This window comes from Callithrix jacchus, chromosome 10 (genome assembly GCF_049354715.1).
Source record: "Callithrix jacchus isolate 240 chromosome 10, calJac240_pri, whole genome shotgun sequence".
Taxonomy (NCBI): domain Eukaryota; kingdom Metazoa; phylum Chordata; class Mammalia; order Primates; family Cebidae; genus Callithrix; species Callithrix jacchus.
The window spans coordinates 42,234,288-42,252,631 of NC_133511.1; positions in this window are offsets into that span (position 1 = coordinate 42,234,288).

The window sequence follows — 18,344 nt, forward strand, 5'->3', positions numbered from 1 at the left end:
TAAAGATACTTAATTCAGCATTAAATGTGGTATATAAAAATAATGTACAGCCTTAAGTAAAATTGTTAAATACATTGTGACATTACAGGGATGATAATATTGTTTGTAATTGTTATATTTATTCTTACAGAAAATTTATCATAAAGAATTTTATATGGTATAATGTTAAGAAAAAAGATAAATGTTATGTGCATAATATAACCACTATAGTTAAGCCTTGAACAATAAGTGAAAGAAAATATGCTAAATATTATCAATAGCTGTGTTGGGGAGATAGGGTTCTGAAAGGTTTTTTCTTTACACTTTTCTCCATTTTACCAATTTTCAAGGAGAAGTATATGGAGCTAAGAGAGAAAATATAAAATAAATATTTTGTGATTTTATTGTCTTTCCTCTTCTGAGAACACCTGTTGGTTGGATTTTTAGATTTCTTGTTTAGATTTTTAGATCTCTAATTTTGATTTATTTTCGCCCCCATTTTCTATCTCTTTGGTTTTATGGTTCTAATTTCTGGGATTTTATTCTACTTTATGTTATCAACCTCTTTCCATATCCAGGATGAACATTAGATGTAGAAAAGGGCAATTCAAGTATCAGTGGCTTAGCATAACAAACGATTAGTTTACCCAGGCTTGGTTGTTCTTTCCTGAGTATCCCAAGTGACTGCAATAAGCAGGAACCAAGGGTGAGTCTTCTTGTACTTTGTGACCCTGCTGACTTCCAGGCCCTCAAAAACCTAGCCATACCAAGCAGATGATGGCATATAATGCATTATATAGCCGGGATTGGGCATTTTCTATTTTTTAAAAATAAAATAATAAGCTTTTATTGATTACTTTGCATGTGTCAGGCTATGCAAAAGCTTTGTGTTCTTTAATTCTCACAAGGACACTATGAGCAGACACTAGTGTTCCTATTTTACAAGAGGTAATTAAGGTTTAGAGGGATTAAGTATCCCACTCAGGGTCACACTAGAAAGTGGCAGAGGCAGGAGTGAAACCAAAGTCTTGTGTGTGTGTGTGTGTGTGTGTGTGTGTGTGTGTATATATATATATAAGGTTTTGGGGAACATGTGAAGAACATGCAGGATTGTTGCATAGGTACATACATGGCAATGTGGTTTGCTGCCTTCCTCCCCATCACCTATATCTGGCATTTCTCCCCATGCTATCTGTCCCCAACTCCCCACCCCCGCTGTCCCTCCCCTAGTTACCCCCCACAGACCTGTGTGTGATGCTCCCCTCCCTGTGTCCATGTGTTCTCATTGTTCAACACCCACCTATGAGTGAGAATATGTGGTGGTTGGTTTTCTGTTCTTGTGTCAGTTTGCTGAGAATAATGATTTCCAGGTTCATCCATGTCCCCTCAAAGGACACAAACTCATCATTTTTTATGGCTGCATAGTATTCCATGGTGTATATGTACCACATTTTCCCTGTCCAGTCTATCATCAATGGGCATTTGGGTTGGTTCCAAGTCTTTGCTATTGTAAACAGTGCTGCAATGAACATTTGTGTACATGTGTCCTTATAATAGAACAATTTATAATCCTTTGGATATATACCCACTAATGGGATTGCTGGGTCAAATGGAATTTCTAGTTGTAGGCCCTTGAGGAATCACCACACTGTCTTCCACAATGGTTGCAATAATTTATACTCCCACCAGCAGTGTAAAAGTGTTCTGATTTCTCCACATCCTCTCCAGTATCTGCTGTCTCCAGATTTTTTAATGATCACCATTCTAACTGGTGGGAGATGGTATCTCAATGTAGTTTTGATTTGCATTTCTCTAATGACCAGTGATGAGCATTTTTTCATATGTTTGTTGGCCTCATAGATGTCTTCTTTTGTAAAGTATCTCTTCATATCCTTTGCCCATGGATTGGGCATTTTCTAATTATTTTTACTGTTGTCTAAAAGATAGCCACGGTTTCCAGCTTGAAGCAAGAAGATTTTTGAATTGTAGTTTAGCTGAGTATGCAAAAAGATAAGAGCTGATGTTGATCATCATATCACAGCAATTGTTATCTATATTTATAGGTGTTTCTTAGCCAAACTAACTCAGAGGTCAACTACTTCTGCCAATCTGAATGCTTTTACAACAATATCATTTATAAAGCAGTATTTCTTTTTTCTGTACCCGCTTCATATTACAGAACTTCAAGCCTCCCTTAAAACATATGTTTAAATAATTGTTAGATAAATTACAGAAACTTTTTCAAGTGTGGTCCCAGGTATGGTCTTCTCATTCACCACATTGTATCTACTATGGTCCTCTATTCCTTTTCTTATGCAGTTGAATGATATCTAATTTCTTAGTTATTCTTAAGTCTCTTTGGCAAATATTTGGTTTGCTGTAGTCAATAAAATTGCCAAAGGAACTACTATGCCATCCAGAAGGGTGATACAAGGAGCTACCTAACTGGAATGACAATGTTTATACATGCAAGTGTAATAACAACTGCTAGCCAGACACCACACCTGCTATTTTCAACTTTCATAGTAGCTTCTGGACAGTATTAAGCCACTATTTTAAAGTCAGGCATCCTTTTCTGTTTAAATATCTATTCTCACCTGATTCTACCTTGTTCATTTGATTGCTGTAGAAGCTAAATGTTTGTAAAATTTGAAGTTGGTGCTCTGGCCCCAAGATATTTGGTCTAGGGGTGATGACTTGAACACAAATAGGTCAATAATTGTCTATGAACTGAGCATTTGAAATTAAGGCAGGATAATTTAGCCTAAGTTTAAATAATTTGTAAATTAATAAAATTTACAGCTGAGGTTTTAAGGGGCATTTTTCTGCTGATGTAAACTTATAAGCTAATAATGACACTCAAGAGTTGAAGAAAAATGCACAGCAAATGATACACAACATAAAGGTTGACTGACTTGCTGGCCTCTTTACATTGCTCCAGGACTTGATTTCAGTTCAACTGAAGTCTCAGATACATGACTTTTCTCAGGGTTTATCAGGTATCTTAGGAAACTTGCTGCACACGAACAAAATTCCCCATTTTCTTTCACAAGTTTGATTGGGTTCACATATTTACAGTCATAAGTGTAATTATATTTTTAGAGGCCTAAATGACAAGGGGAGAGAAGTTTAATTTTCCACAAGTATGTAGTTTATGAATTAAGAAGTAGTAATAACAGCCCAGTTGTTTTGAATCTAAAGTTCCTATCCCTTCTATCAGATAATACTTAATTGAAAAAAAATTGGTGCTCACAAAATTCTTAGAACATCCAAGAAGGTATTTGAAATCTATTGTAAATTAACATATAAATATGTGTGAATATTTAGGCAATATCTGAATATCAGAAAGTCAATGTATATTTCTTCTGATTAAATCATTCAACAAGGAACAGAAGTGTCTGTGGGGGAAGTATTTAACTGCATATGGTATTAGAAAATGCTGAACATACTACTCTAACAGTTACATATTTTAGAAGTTTGCCCAAAAACATTTGTCATCTTTGTTAAACTTGGGAATAGAGACAGCTGATTTCTAAAGAATTTTTAGTAAATTAACAAAGAAATGTCATAACATCTTAAAAACATGTCAAAGACTAGAATAATTATTCTTTCTTCATTAAAAAATGAATAGTATTTTAGAAAATATATAGATGAAGATAAATAATCAAAATTATGTTAATATATAGAAAATATTTTGTTCATTATATGGTAATTATTTCCTTAGAAGATATTTGCTGAAAGGTAAGAAACAATAAAGCAAATTTACCAAAAGCAAATATCACAGTGTCTTAGGCAAAGTCAAAATTGGTTCCCAATTTTAAATGGCAAATATTCTTAGCCTTTTTTTTCTCAAGTCTATGTTCATGGGAATTTTTTAAAATAGCATAAAGAATGAGCAGAAAAATAATGGCGTGCTTCTCTTCTTTTATCTTGTCAATGCATTAACTGTGATCCTTCCTGGAGAGAGAAGAGAAAGAGGAAAAGGCAGAAGAAATTCTTCTTAAGAGACTTTGGACAGTGCCAATACAGTAAAAAGTTATGGCATAGTTTGGCATTGTTCTGGTATGAAAAGAGTTTTTCAGCTTTGGGGAACCCTAGGTAGAAAGTACAGTTTTCTTGGAAGACATTAGCAACAGTTAATGCTACTTATTTCACTTTTACTGATGCCACTTCTTTTTAGTGTGTGTGTGTGTTTGTATAGAACTCAAAGAAATGTGAGACAAGATGGGGAAGAATGTTAAGAAAGTAACTGGTTTTCTAACTCCCTGATTTATGTATAAAAAAGTAACATGAGTATTCATATTAGTTTTAATAAATACTTAAACTTTTCAGATCTGGCAGCATTTTAAATATAAGATCAAATTGAAGCACAAGGCAATTATTTATTAGACTTGATCAATTTAAAAAATCTTATCTAGGAATCTTTATTTCCTGGCAACATGTTGTTGCCAGTAAATACTTACATTGACATTTCCCCTTTCCTCAGTCAACCCACTTAGAAAAAAAGAAATATCCCAACAAGATGTGTAACTTCTTAAGTGTGTTCTTGAGTTGCTACTAAACAATTCATACTTAGTTAATCAGGCATTGAGGGCATTTGTCAATCTTCATAAATTTGTGCATAAGATTTTTTTACACCTCTGTGGTAGAGATGAAACATAATTCATATAAGCCAATGCAAACCTTGATAAATGCCTCTCCATAAATCTAAATCCCAACTGGGTTCGAAAATAACATTCTCTGCCAAGTGCAGTGGCTCACGCCTATTATCCCAACACTTTGGGAGGTTGAAGGGGAGCAGATCACTTAAGGCCAAAAGTTTGAAACCAGTCAGGCCATCATGGTAAATCCCCGTCCCTACTAAAAATACAAACATTAGCTGGGCATGGTGGTGTACTCCTTTAATCCCAGCTACTCTGGAGGCTGAAGAAGGAGAATTGCTGGAGCTTGGGAGGTGAAGGTTGTAGTGAGTGGAGATTGCACCACTGCACTCTAGCCTGGACGACAGAGGGAGCTCTGTCAGAAAAGGAAAAAAGGAAAGAAAAGAAAGGGAAGGGAAGGGGAGAAGAAGGGAGAGGAGACGAGGGGAGGGGAGGGGAAGGGAAGGATGAAAGGAACATTCGCAGTACAAAAATTCCTCTGTACGTTAAGCTTATATTCTAATGGAGGAAAAGAGGCATAATAAACATATGATGTATCGGAAGGTGATAAATGCTATGAAGGAAACATAAAATAGCAAGAGGAACAGTGTTATGAAGTTGGCATGTTAAATACCTTGGTAAGAAAGAGCTAGCATAAAGATGACAGGAAATTATCTGTAAAGGAATGATTGATGTATATATCTGAGAGTCACACTTTTCAGGCAAATAATAGTACAAATTTGCACATACCTTTGGCATTTTGAAGCAAAAGACCAGTATGGCTGAACTAGTGAATGAAAGTGTAAATAGAGGAAGACTAAGTTAAAGGGGTAACAGGAAACCAGATTGGGCAAGACTTTTCAAGTAGGGTAACTATATATATCCAGCTTTGTCCATGAGAATCCCAGTTAGTATACTAACCTGTTGGTCAATGTAATTTTGACTAGAATCCTTTTTTATTTTCAAATATATCTCAATTTGGATGATAAATATATGGTCACCTTATTTGCAAGACATAAGCAATGTGGTTTTTCTTTTGAGTCATATGTAAAGCTATTTGAAGATTTAACCTGGTAAGTCACCTGATTTGACATATATTTTAATATGGCTTCTTTCTCTTAGCAAATAGAGTGAATCAGGGCAAGGGTAGACTTTGTTAGACAGTGGGAGCTCAAACCAGAATGGTTTCAGCATGATTTCAAAATTGGCATTCCATGGGCTTTAAAGATAAGCACAATAGAACATGCTGACACATTAAATTTACAAGTTGAAAGAAAGAAGGAAGTCAAAATTACTCTTAAAATGTTACCTGACAAAGAGAGTGTGGTGTTGCCATTACTTAAAATAGGGAAGACTGGGAAGAAATAACTTGGAGGAATAGATTAGAAGATCAGTTTTAGACAAGACAAGTTTCTAATGACTATAAATAACTTGTTGCATATATAGGTATGATTATCAGAAGAGAGGGCTAGGCTATAAATATAAATTGTGAAATGTTGTTCACTGGTTGATATTTGAAACCATGGAATTGGGTGAAATTTCCAAGCAAGTGAGAATACATAGAGAATATCATTGGAACACAGATTGAAGCCTGAGAATGGTAAAAAATGATCATGAATATGAAGAGGATTCTGAGAAGGAACAGGGAATGAGGTTGAGAGAAAACCATAAAAATGTGGTCACCAACATGCCTAGCCCAACAAAGTCAAATACAAGGAAACAAATCAAATTCTGCTGGCAATTCAAGGTGACCTTAGCAAGACAAAGAATTGTAAGGAAAAGTCTATTGGAGTAGATTCATAAGAGTATGAGGAAAAAGTACCTTAAAATGGTAAAGGGAAATATTTGAGAAGTTTATTGGAGTAGATTCATAAGAGTATGAGGAAAAAGTACCTTAAAATGGTAAAGGGAAATATTTGAGAAGTTATTATTGAAAATGAACAAAAGAAATGGGGCAGTAGCTGAATGAAAAAATGAGATACAACAGAATTTTGTATTTGCTGTGAAAGACCCAATAGAGGAAAAAAAATCCCTGATGTTTCAAAAGAAATTGAGGGTAGGGATGGCTGGAGCCATATTCTTGAGTAGGCATTACGAGATGATTAGCAGGCAAGTAAAGAAGCTACCTAGTATTAATTAATGTTGAATGACAGGAAATACGTTAGAGTTAAATACATGACAATAATGACATCACTGTCAAAAGGGTTGTGTGTGGTATCAAACACATAGTTTTCAGTTAGAGGATGGTATATATATTGAATTACTATACCTTGCATTGATTAGAAGATAATATATGTACTGACTTCTATAGACTTTGATAAGTTAGATATGCATATTAAAATTAAATATTTATTTTTTCTGAAAATAGAGAAATAGAGTATATTTTTACATAAAACAAAAAAAGAAATAATGAGATACAAAGAGGCAAGTAAAAAAAGAAAATCTGAAGCAAAAAATTAATAAAAATGAAATAATTAAAAATCAAAAAATAATTACTATGAAACAGAAACATTAATCTGTGTTCTTGCAAGTGACACAAATTAAAAGGAAACAAAACAAGAGTAGATGTATTAGTGGTAAAAATACCATCACATCCCAGAAACATTTCGTAAACTTTCCTTCATTGCTGCATTTGCTTCCTTCAGTCCTGCTCAATAAATTATTTTCCTAAATTTTGTATTATTTTGTTCTTTCCCTCTTTCTCTCATGGATTTCACTTCTTGTGTATGTATATTAAATACAAGTATTTTGCTTTGGAGAGAGTGGAGCAGATGGCAGTCTCATCATGAGCAAGCATATTCATACAAAGTTGTTGTCATACAGATCCAAATCTAAATAGCAACTAGATATATTAGTTTGTTCTTGTACTTCTATAAAAATTACCTGAAATTGGATAATTTATGAAGGAAAGGGGTATTATTGGCTTACAGTTATGCAAGCTAGCTTCTTTTCAGCTTCTGAAGAGTGCTCAGGAAGCTTACAATCATGGTGGAAGGCAAAAGGGGAGTGAACACCTTATACGGCCAGTGCAGGAGGAAGAGGGGAGGTGCCACACACTTTTAAACAACCGAATCTCCTGAGAACTCACTCACTCTATAGTATCAAGCGGGGATGATGCTAAACCATTCATAAGTACTCTGCCTGACCAGCACTGGGGATTACATTTCCACATGGAATTTGAGTGGAGACACCAATCCAAATCATATTACCAATGATCTCATTTAGTCTAAGTCTGATTTTTATAATACCTTAGAACATAGTTTTGAAAATTAAACAAGTTAATGTGTATGGAAACATTGATATAAAGTACAAAATTAAAAAATATGTATATTATTTTATTATAATAATTAAAAAGAGAAAAAAAGAAATTGTCTCATGGATGTTTTAAAAAACACCTACATTTCTCTAATGACGAGTAATGATGAACTTTTTTCATATGCCTGTTGGCTGCATAAATGTCTTGTTTTGAGAAGTGTGTTCATATCCTTTGTCCACTTACTTATGTTTTTTTTCTTGTAAATTTGTTTAAGTTCCTTGTAGATTCTGGATATTAGCCCTTTGTCAGAGGAATAGATTGTAAAAATTTTCTCCCATTCTGTAGGTTGCCTATTGACTCTGATGATAGTTTCTTTTGCTGTGGAGAAGCCCTTTAGTTTAGTTAGATCCCATTTGTCAATTTTGGCTTTTGTTGCCATTGCTTTTGGTGTTTTAGTCATGAAATCTTTGCCCATACCTATGTCCTGAATGGTATTGCCTAAGTTTTCTTCTAGGGTTTTATGGTGTTAGGTCTCACATTTAAGTCTTTAATCTATCTTGAGTTAATTTTTGTAAAAAGTGTAATGAAGGGGACCAGTTCCAGTTTTCTGCATCTGACTAGCCAGTTTTCCCAACACCATTTATTAATAGGGATCCTTTCCCCATTGCTTGTTTTTGTTAAGTTTGTCAAAGATCAGATGATTGTAGATGTGTGGCATTATTTCTGAGGCCTCTGTTCTGTTCCATTTGTCTATATTTCTGTTTTAGTACCAGTAACATGCTGTCTTTGGTACTGTAGCCTTGTAATGTAGTTTGAAGTCAGATAGTGTGATGCCTTCAGCTTTGTTCTTTTTGCTTAGAGTTGCCCTGGCTATACAGGCTCTTTTTTGATTCCATATGAAATTTAAAGTAGTTTTTTCTAATTTTATGAAGAAAGTCAATAGTAGCTTGATGGGGATAGCATTGAAACTATAAATTATTTTGGGCTATATGGCCATTTTCAGAATATTGAAACTATAAATTACTTTGGGCTATATGGCCATTTTCAGAATATTAATTCTTTGATCCATGAGCATGGAAAGTTTTTCTATTTGTTTGTGTCCTCTATTATTTCCTTGAGCAGTGGTTTGTAGTTCTCCTTGAAGAGGTCCTTCACATCCCTTGTAAGTTGTATTCCTAGGTATTTTATTCTTTTTGTAGCAATTATGAAAGTGACCTGACTCTCTGCTTTTGGTGTATAGGATTGCTTGTGATTTTTGCACATTGACTTTGTATTCTGAGACTGCTTAAGTTGATTATCAGCTTAAAGAGATTTTGGGCTGAGACAGTGAGATTTTCTAAAAGTCAGGAAACAACAGATACTGGAGAGAATGTGGAGAAATAGGAATGCTTTTACACTGTTGGTGAGAGTGTAAATTATTTCAACCGTTGTGGAAGATTCCTTAAGGATGTGGAACCAGAAACACCATTTGACCCAGCAATCCCATTACTGGGTATACACCCAAAGGTTTACAAATTATTCTATCATAAAGGCACATACATACATATGTTTATTGCAACACTATTCACATTAGCAAAGACTTGGAACCAACCCAAATATCTATCAATTATAGACTGAATAAAGAAAATGTGGCACATATACACCATGGAATACTATGCAGCCATAAAAAGGATGAGTTCCTGTCCTTTGCAGGGACATGAATGAAGCTAGAAACCACCATCCTCAGCAAACTAACACGGGAACAGAAAACCAAACACTTCATATTCTCACTCATAAGTGGGAGTTGACCAATGAGAACACATGAACACACAGAGGGGAATATCACACACAGGGGCCTGTTGAGGGGTTTGTGACTAGGGGAGGGGTAGCATGAGGAGAAATACCTAATCTTGATGACAAGTTGATGGGTGCAGCAAATTACCATGGCAAGTGTATACCCTTGTAACAAACCTGCACATTCTGCACATGTATCCCAGAACTTAAAGTGTAGCAAAACAAACAAAAACACCAACACTTTTAATCTTGATTTGACTATATCTGCAGTTTTCTTTAAAATTATTTGCTAAAATTTCAAAGATCAAATGAAATAATTTTCTTTTAAAAGAATGTACTTTTACTGAAGTGGATGGAAAATTCAGAAAAAGCACAATATTTGACATTAGTTACATAAATAATTAACACATGCTGAAAATGTGCATGCTGAGATGCAGGTGATTACTATAAGCAATAATTTTAAGAATTTCATCTTGGATTCAAGAAGAGGAAGTGGGACTCATTGTTTAGATATGCCGTTTACACGACATTGAAGATTGAGTGGCCTTGAGTCACTTGAGTTCTGGGTATGTCACGCCACCATATGTCACTATTACAGCACGCCTTCATAGCACCTTTATTCCTCAGAGATCACACAAACCTAACTTAATTACATAATGTGTATGCCTCTGTGAAAATGTCTTAGCTTTCAACTAATTTGTCAGCCTTTTTTTGAAACTGTTTTTTGAGAGATGTTTTTCAAATCCAGGCTTCCCTACTTGTATCTCACATTTGTCCTGTTAGTAGCAGGTCTTCTCAGTTTGCCATGTTAGTTGTAGGTCTCCTCAGTTCAGTCTTACTGAACAATGGTGACAGAAACAGAATAATAATAACAATATTAATAATAATAGTACTATTAACATGTTATACCAATAATTAGTTAATAAGCAATTATTTATAATAAATAAATGACATGTATATCACATATTTTCCTATTTAGTAATTACCTGGATATTTAATTAGTAATTAATTAGCTTTTTGAGTGAATAAGTGAATAATTGCAATTTTTTTGTGTGTTTCCAGACTATCAAAGAGTGCGAAAAATAAATATTGATTACCTGACACTTGAGGTTGAGTAAAAATTAAGATTTAGGAATGATAGCATGAAATATTCAACTTTAAAATAAAATTAGAGATTTCTTGGGGTAATATATAAATAATTGAATTGTTAACATGTGACATGTTATGACATGTGCAGAGATGGGTGGCCACTGGTATGCCTAGAGAGCAAAGTAAGAGGTTAGGATTTTACGGGAGAAAGAATAAGAAGTAATCTAATTTGGAGATGTTTGAATCAGCTTGTTGGTAAACTTTTTTCTACTTTAATTTTTATCTCATATTATACAAATAAATGTCATGGGACAAAGTTCTAAACAGATATCTTTCCAATTCTGAAGTGTGTCATTAATTGTAGTTTTCCATTGCAAAAATATTGTATCTATAATTTTTAAGGCCAATGCAAATATGCTATTTTTTTTCTCTAGGATTTTTTTCCTTTCTTGACATTTAATACTTTTCTGATTTTTTTTCTTTTGGTAAAGAGGAAAACACATCAAACACTATGTTTGTCAACTCAAACAATGTATGTCAATTTACAGAGCATTTATATCAGCATTTTTTGTATCTCAGAAAGAAGAATGAAATAAAACTAGGTGGTCATGTGAATGACAAGCAAGACCCAAGATACCAAAGCCAGTCCATTTAGTACTATCCTCAAGGCATGAAATGATGGTATTCACTAAAGTGCATTTTCTGATTAATTATGCTGAAGGCATCAGTTAAATTGGATCTAGTCAAATAAAGCCAGACATAGAGTCATCCAATTTAGCTATTAAAAGATTGTTAAGTACATTTACTAATATGATTTTGTTTGAGGAAAAGACTCTCCAATCAGATATTCTGAAGTCCAGAAATTTTTTAAAAAGTTATTCCTCAGAAGACAGAATGACCAATAACAGTTGAGAAAATAAAAGCTTACAAAAGCAAGAAGCAGTTAAACAGAAGCATCTTCCTTCGAAATAAGGAACTGCCAAATGTGATTACAGGTTGGCTTCCTTCTCAGCAGTCTGGGTGAAAAAAGTTTCTTCACATTGGTTTATTGATGTTAGTGTGCTGAGCTTTTAAATATTTTATTCCATTTTAATGTTTATTTTATTGTGTTTTTAACTGTAGTGTATTTTTAATGTGAGACTCAAAAGGGGGTCTTTTCAAATTTAATTATTAATTATAATAAAGCCATAAAATATTCCACAATGAAAGGATAAATTAAGAATTTATAATAAGAAAAAAATTTATAGGAGTCTATGGATCTTATGAAAAGATAATGGACACTATTTAGAAAGAAAAATAGACACGAATAGAACAAGTGACCAAAAAGATAATTTTTAGGAATTGAGGTATCAAGGATATCAAGAAGAGCTACTGTAGTTAATATTTCTAAAACCAAAACTTTAGCTATAAAGCTTCTGCTTTGTAGGATAAAACAAGTAGATCAAAATTAAATGTCATTATTAACATTATTTATCACATATATATTTTTAAAATCCATTTTGCAATTTTAAATATTTATAAGTAGATGCTGTCTGTACTCCCAGCTGGCCGAATTTCTACTTTAGGTTCATAAACATAAAATGATGTTCTTAGTATAGCTAAAATGATCAAAGAATAGCAACTGAGTTAGCTTACCATTCTATCATGTAGAAATAATCTGCTTTTTTTTTTTTTATTTAACTTTAAAATGATTGAAATGTTTGATGGCTAGCAGGAAGGTTTCTGAGAGGTGTCCTGTTGAGTTGTGAGTAGCAATAGCCAGATTGAGGATAGCTGAACCAAGCCGAAGGATCAGTAAAGTTCAAAGAATCCCTGAGGAGCAAGAGTTTGGATACAGATGAATAGTGAGAATCACAGCAAGAAGCGCAAGAGTTACCAGGCAGAGTGATGATAACAGACATGGAAAAATGTGGGAGTATAGTAATGTAGCATGTTCAAATGGGAAACAAAAAGAAAAAACAAAAAAAAAATCAGGATGTAGAGTATTAAAGGCCAGTGCAAATTAATGAGCGGTAGTTAAGACATACCAGGAAATAGAAGGCATCTTTACCTTACCTTAACATATTGTTAAATCTTGATATCAGGATTCTTTTAGGTGAAGGTGGCAGAAAATTCTTTAAGTGGTTTATAAAAGTTAATGGGAATAAAAAGTGGTAGGATAAGCTGCTGGTTCATTATGATAAAAAGGTCAGGATTGTCATCAGATCCAAGTTCTTTCTTTTTCTTTGTTCTTCAATTTTCTGTGTTGGCTTCTTCCTATATCTGGTTCCTATTGTGGTAAAAAAAAAAAAAAGACATCTTTCCTTTTATAATGTTCTTCTGCAGAGATAGCTAAACAGCATTCTCTTGAATATGCAATACTGCAAAACAACAGCAACAAATTTTTTTCCTTTGACACAGTTGACCTGATTTAGTTCATGAGACTTAAACCAAAAATTTGTCTGGGAAATACCATACATTAACTGGATTGAACTTATCAGAATTTCTACTCTGAATATGGAGATAAGAGAGGTAATTGAAGAAAACTGAGGCATTGGGAATAGGGAGGAAGGGGAGAAGTAATGTGGTAATCTGCTGAATGTGAAAAATTGACTTGTTTTAGTTAAGAATAGGAATAAGCACATGGCTAGAATTTGGTGGGTATGATATGAGCTGTAGGGGACATTTTGGCCATTTGTTTAATAAAATTTTATTTGGCATGTGGTCAACATGGGTACAAATTATGATGCTGTCATTTTTCATTTTTGAGGACTTGAGAAATTATTTAGATAAACCATATAATGTACATAGAACCAAGCCTGGCCATTGAAAAGTTCTATTGTTAGGTTATTTTATTGTGATGAATGTTGCTGTTCTTTATTATGTTTTCCTTATACTTTTGTTTGTTTTTAGATAAACTCTTGCAATCATTGAAATTATAAATGGATAGAGAATGAGGGGTTCTAATATATAGATATGGAGATAAGGAAGGAATTTTGAAGAGAAAATTACAATCAAGAATAATTTTTAAATTATTATTAGTAGTAGCATTTGAGATTAGCATGATGAAACAGGATTTCTCATGAATGAGTATGGTAAAGAGGTCAAACACTAGTAAGGATAATGATGTATTCTTGAAGAGCATTAGCACATATCTGCTCTGTTATTGGGCACAGTAAGATGAACATTTCAAAATGCTGCATCAGGTTTTCTATATTATTATCACATTTAACATAAAAACAATTTCTTATAATTTAGTTCCTAATGCCTATATATTTTCATTTAGCTTTGTGATTGTTTCACTAGCAAAAAAAAGTCATTAACAAATACAAGACACTTGAAAGTTAGTAAGAATTTTTCCATCAGAAAAATAGTACATTTGGAAATAGTACATTTTTCCATCAGAAAAATAGTACTAAACAAATAAGAATGCCCAATATCTGAGGAAACTAGTAACTATTTCACAACCACTTGCAATTTTACATCCCACCAAGAGGAGAATATGTGCTTAATTTGTGTGACATAACTTGTTCTTTGCTCAGCGACTGGTCCTAAGGGGTAGGAAATTACACCATAGTAAAATAATTAAAGGATATAGCCGAAAAGTAAGCTTAAGTTTTGTAGCTAATGTTTCTCAGGCCAAACTAATAAGAGGACACTTGAAATAAAAGAGCCACAACAATGCCATTGCAATGATAATTATTGATTAATAATATATGAGACAGGAGTCTGAAGACAAAGTAGAGCTTATTTTGTTGTTATTTTATGACATGGAAAAATCTAATGTGAAAGGATATCAGCAATCTTAAAGATATTTACAGATAAGTACTCTTTTAACAATTCCTGCTTTTCTGATTTCTAGTAATTAGTAATGTTCAACAATTTATATGGTTAAAAAAATAAGTTCAATGACACAGGAAGGTTTATCTTCATCCATAATATATTTATTGGACTTTTGTGTTAAAAGCTATATATAGCTTTACAGTTTATCCAATATAAAACCCTCTAGGTGATTCAAACATGAAAAATTTCATGCAGAATTCAAACTCCTACTGCCTTTAGTGACTCTATTTTATTATGTTTCAGTCTCTAAACCATTTTTATTTAATGTCTACATGTCTATAGAATGTAGAGGCTCTTTCTAAGGAAAGCCACAGTAGAAGAATAGTTTTTTATTTCTCCCATTTTAAAGGGGAGAAGGAAGAGGATGGCAGTGCTACAATAGAGCATCAAAAGATCTCTTATAAACCAGGACCCAAAGAGCGTATCACAGCTTGTCAAGGCCTCTGAAGACAATTGCTTGTGCCGCTTTCCTGTTACAATAGCAGCTTAGCCTCTGCAAGGTCTCATAATCAAAAACATTGATTTGTTCTTGTCGTAGGCCTTCAGTCTCTCTCTAGCTTCTAATTAAGCCCCGCCTATGTTCTGCTCTGCTGGGCACCCCTTCTGTTACAGTGTTGTAGATTCAGTAAGGCCCACACTGTCCCTCATCATGCTCCCTGGCTAAAACACAATCACGAAGGCTCTGCTAGAGTAAAAAGAAGGTGGGAGAAGGTGGCCACTGTAAATTTCACCACAACTGATTACTAAAACTCTAAATTAAAATTACCTAAAATGTGAATACCCACAAGTCTGTTCATATAATGACTTTAACTCTGCGTATTACATTCTAGTTCCATATAGACATACATATACAGTTCTTCGAAGTATAATACATATGTTTTTGTTACCTTTATTACTTACTATCTTGAACCACAGATGTACCTAAAACATTACACTTTACAAAGATCTAATTTTTATTTAAATACAGTGAATAAATGACTATATGGTAGAAAAGTGTCATGGTTGAATATGGATGCTATAGTTAGGATTTATGTCTTGGTTTTGACAACACTATATCTGTGGCCTAAAGCATTTCTAAGCTATTCATACGACAAACGGGAGAAGAAGAATAATACATATCTTGTAGTGTTGCTATAAAAACAAATAATGTTTTAAAAAAGAAAATAATTCATACAATGTGCTTAGGATTCACTAATCAGTATCAGACAAGTATTAATAATATTAGTAGTAGTACATTAATAATAACACCCTTAAGTTCATAGTTTTGTGGATCTTTCTGCAGCAAATTTTTTGCTCCAGATTTGCTTTCTCTTACTAATGTAGAGTTCATTTCTCTATGTCACAATGTGAACGTGATTCAGTTTTGTAATCTATTTAATAATAGCATTCTAATAAAAATATCAGTAAGATATAAAAGACAATATAAAATTTTCATGTAATGAATTTAAAATTTAAATAGGTATTATTTGGTTATCTACATCTCTACCCATTACCATGGATACTTGAAAGTATCTTCGTATTTATTAATACATGTCTTAGTTTGATTACTGATGCTACTACAGAATACCTGAAACTGAGTAGTTTATAAAGAAACTAGGCCCATTTGGCTCATGATTTTGGGGGCTGGGAAGTTCAAGATTGGCCATGTGTATCTGCTGAGGGCCTCAGGCTGCTTCAGCTCACAACAGAAAGTAAAAAGAAAGCCTTCATGGGCAAGATACCACACATGGAGAGAGAAAACAAGAAAGAGAAGAAAGAGGGATGAGCTGGGCTCTTTTTAACAGCTAGCACTTGTCATAACTTATAGTGAACACAGTCTCTTTGAAGAGAGGCAATAATCTATTCATGACGGCTATCCCTCATGACTCAAACACCTCCTTATGTTGATCAAATTTCAACATAAGTTTGGAAGGGACAAACATCCAACTACAGCAGTGAGACTTAACATATTCTGTGCCTCAAATATATTTGAAAAAGCACAAACAATATTTTATTATGAATGCTTAGTAGGCTTTTTATAGCATTAGTATTATTAAATATTTATTAAATAAATACATAGCCTAAGGTTACCAAGTATATACATTGACTAGTTGGTCTGAGTGCCGAAAGTATTTATTCTCAGAAAGACCACAACAACTTTTTTCTTTGTCTTATTGTGATTTGGCTATCTCATGCCTTCACTAATTAAAAAGTGAATAATTTCATTAAGAATATCAGACACTATGCCTAAATTGTATTTACAAAGTTAAAACTATGAATTTAAAACCTGACATTATTTAATATGGACTAACAGCATATATATTTATATATATATTAAATCTTATATAAAATATATAAATATTAAATGATATTACATATATTCATTTATTGCCATCTAAACTTGAACTTATATGAATTCTCAAAAAAGGGAAACCTTGTTTACTCATTCATCAGTCGTTACAGATTTTGGCTTTGTTGAGACCTTATCATAGAATGAATCATAAATACATTTGGAATGCTCTCCCAAAATTTAATTTTAAATCTGTGTCTTGGAAAAGATGGAGCAATAATGGCAGACTAGAAGGCACCATCAATCATCACGCCCCAACAACAACAACCAAAATTTATCAATTATCTACACACACAAAAAGCAGGTTTTTAAAAAAAAAAAATTAGGTGAGCACTCAAAACATTTAGTTTTAACTTCATATGACTGAAAGAGGCACTGAAGGGGTTTTAAAACACAGCCATTAATTGCTGATACCACCCCTCTCTCATCCCTAAGCAGCAGCCTAATGTGTAGTGTTTCTGTGCTATGGGGAGAGGGTGAGCCAGCAATTGTGAGGCATTGAAGTCAGTGCTGCCCTGGTTATAGCAGAAAGCCAAACGAGATCAAACTTTGCAGATTCCTGCCCATGGAGGGAGCATTGAAACCAGCCCTAGGCATAGGGGAATTGCCAGTCATAGAGTTGGCACTTGAGTTCCTACCAACCTTGCCACTGTGAGCTAAAGTAGTCTGGCGCCCCAAATAAACTCGAAAGGCAATCTAGGCCATAAGGACTGAAGCTCTTTGGCAAGTCCTAGGGCTGAAATAGGCCCATAGACAGTCATTTTGGAAGGCATGGAACCTACTGAGACACCAGCCAGGATGGCAAAGGGAAGACTGGCATCACTCCTCCAGTAACATCAGGCTGCTACAAACTCACGGCTCCAAAAGAGACCTCTTTCTTCTGCTTGAGGAGAGGAGATGGAAAAGTGAGGAGGTCTTTGTCTTGCATCTTGGATACCAGCACAGCCAAAGCAGGATAAGGCACCAGTCAGAGTCATCCTTTCCGTCTACTTATTTCTGAATATTTCCAGACATTCCCTGGGCCGTAAAGGAATTATCTGGCTTAAAGGGAAGGAACCAGTCCTGGCAGGATTTATTGCCTACAAGCTGAAGAATCCTTGAGGCCTAAATAGCAAGCAGCAATGCCCAGGTACTTGGCTTGGGGTCCCCTCCAAAGCAAATCATGCTTAGATCACAATTCCCAAGTCTTTTCAAATATTTGGAAAGCCTTCCCAAGAAGGATGAGTAAAAACATTCCAGACTGCAGGTACTACAATAAATGCCTAACACTTTAATGCCTAGATACAAACATTTACAAGTATGAAGATGATTCACAAAAACATGACCTCACCAAATGAACAAAATAAAGCACCAGTTACCAGAGATATGAAACCTTTTAGGGAGAGAAATCAAAATAGTTGTTTTTAGGAAACTGAAAGAAATTCAAGAGAACAAAGAGAAGGAATTCAGAATCCTA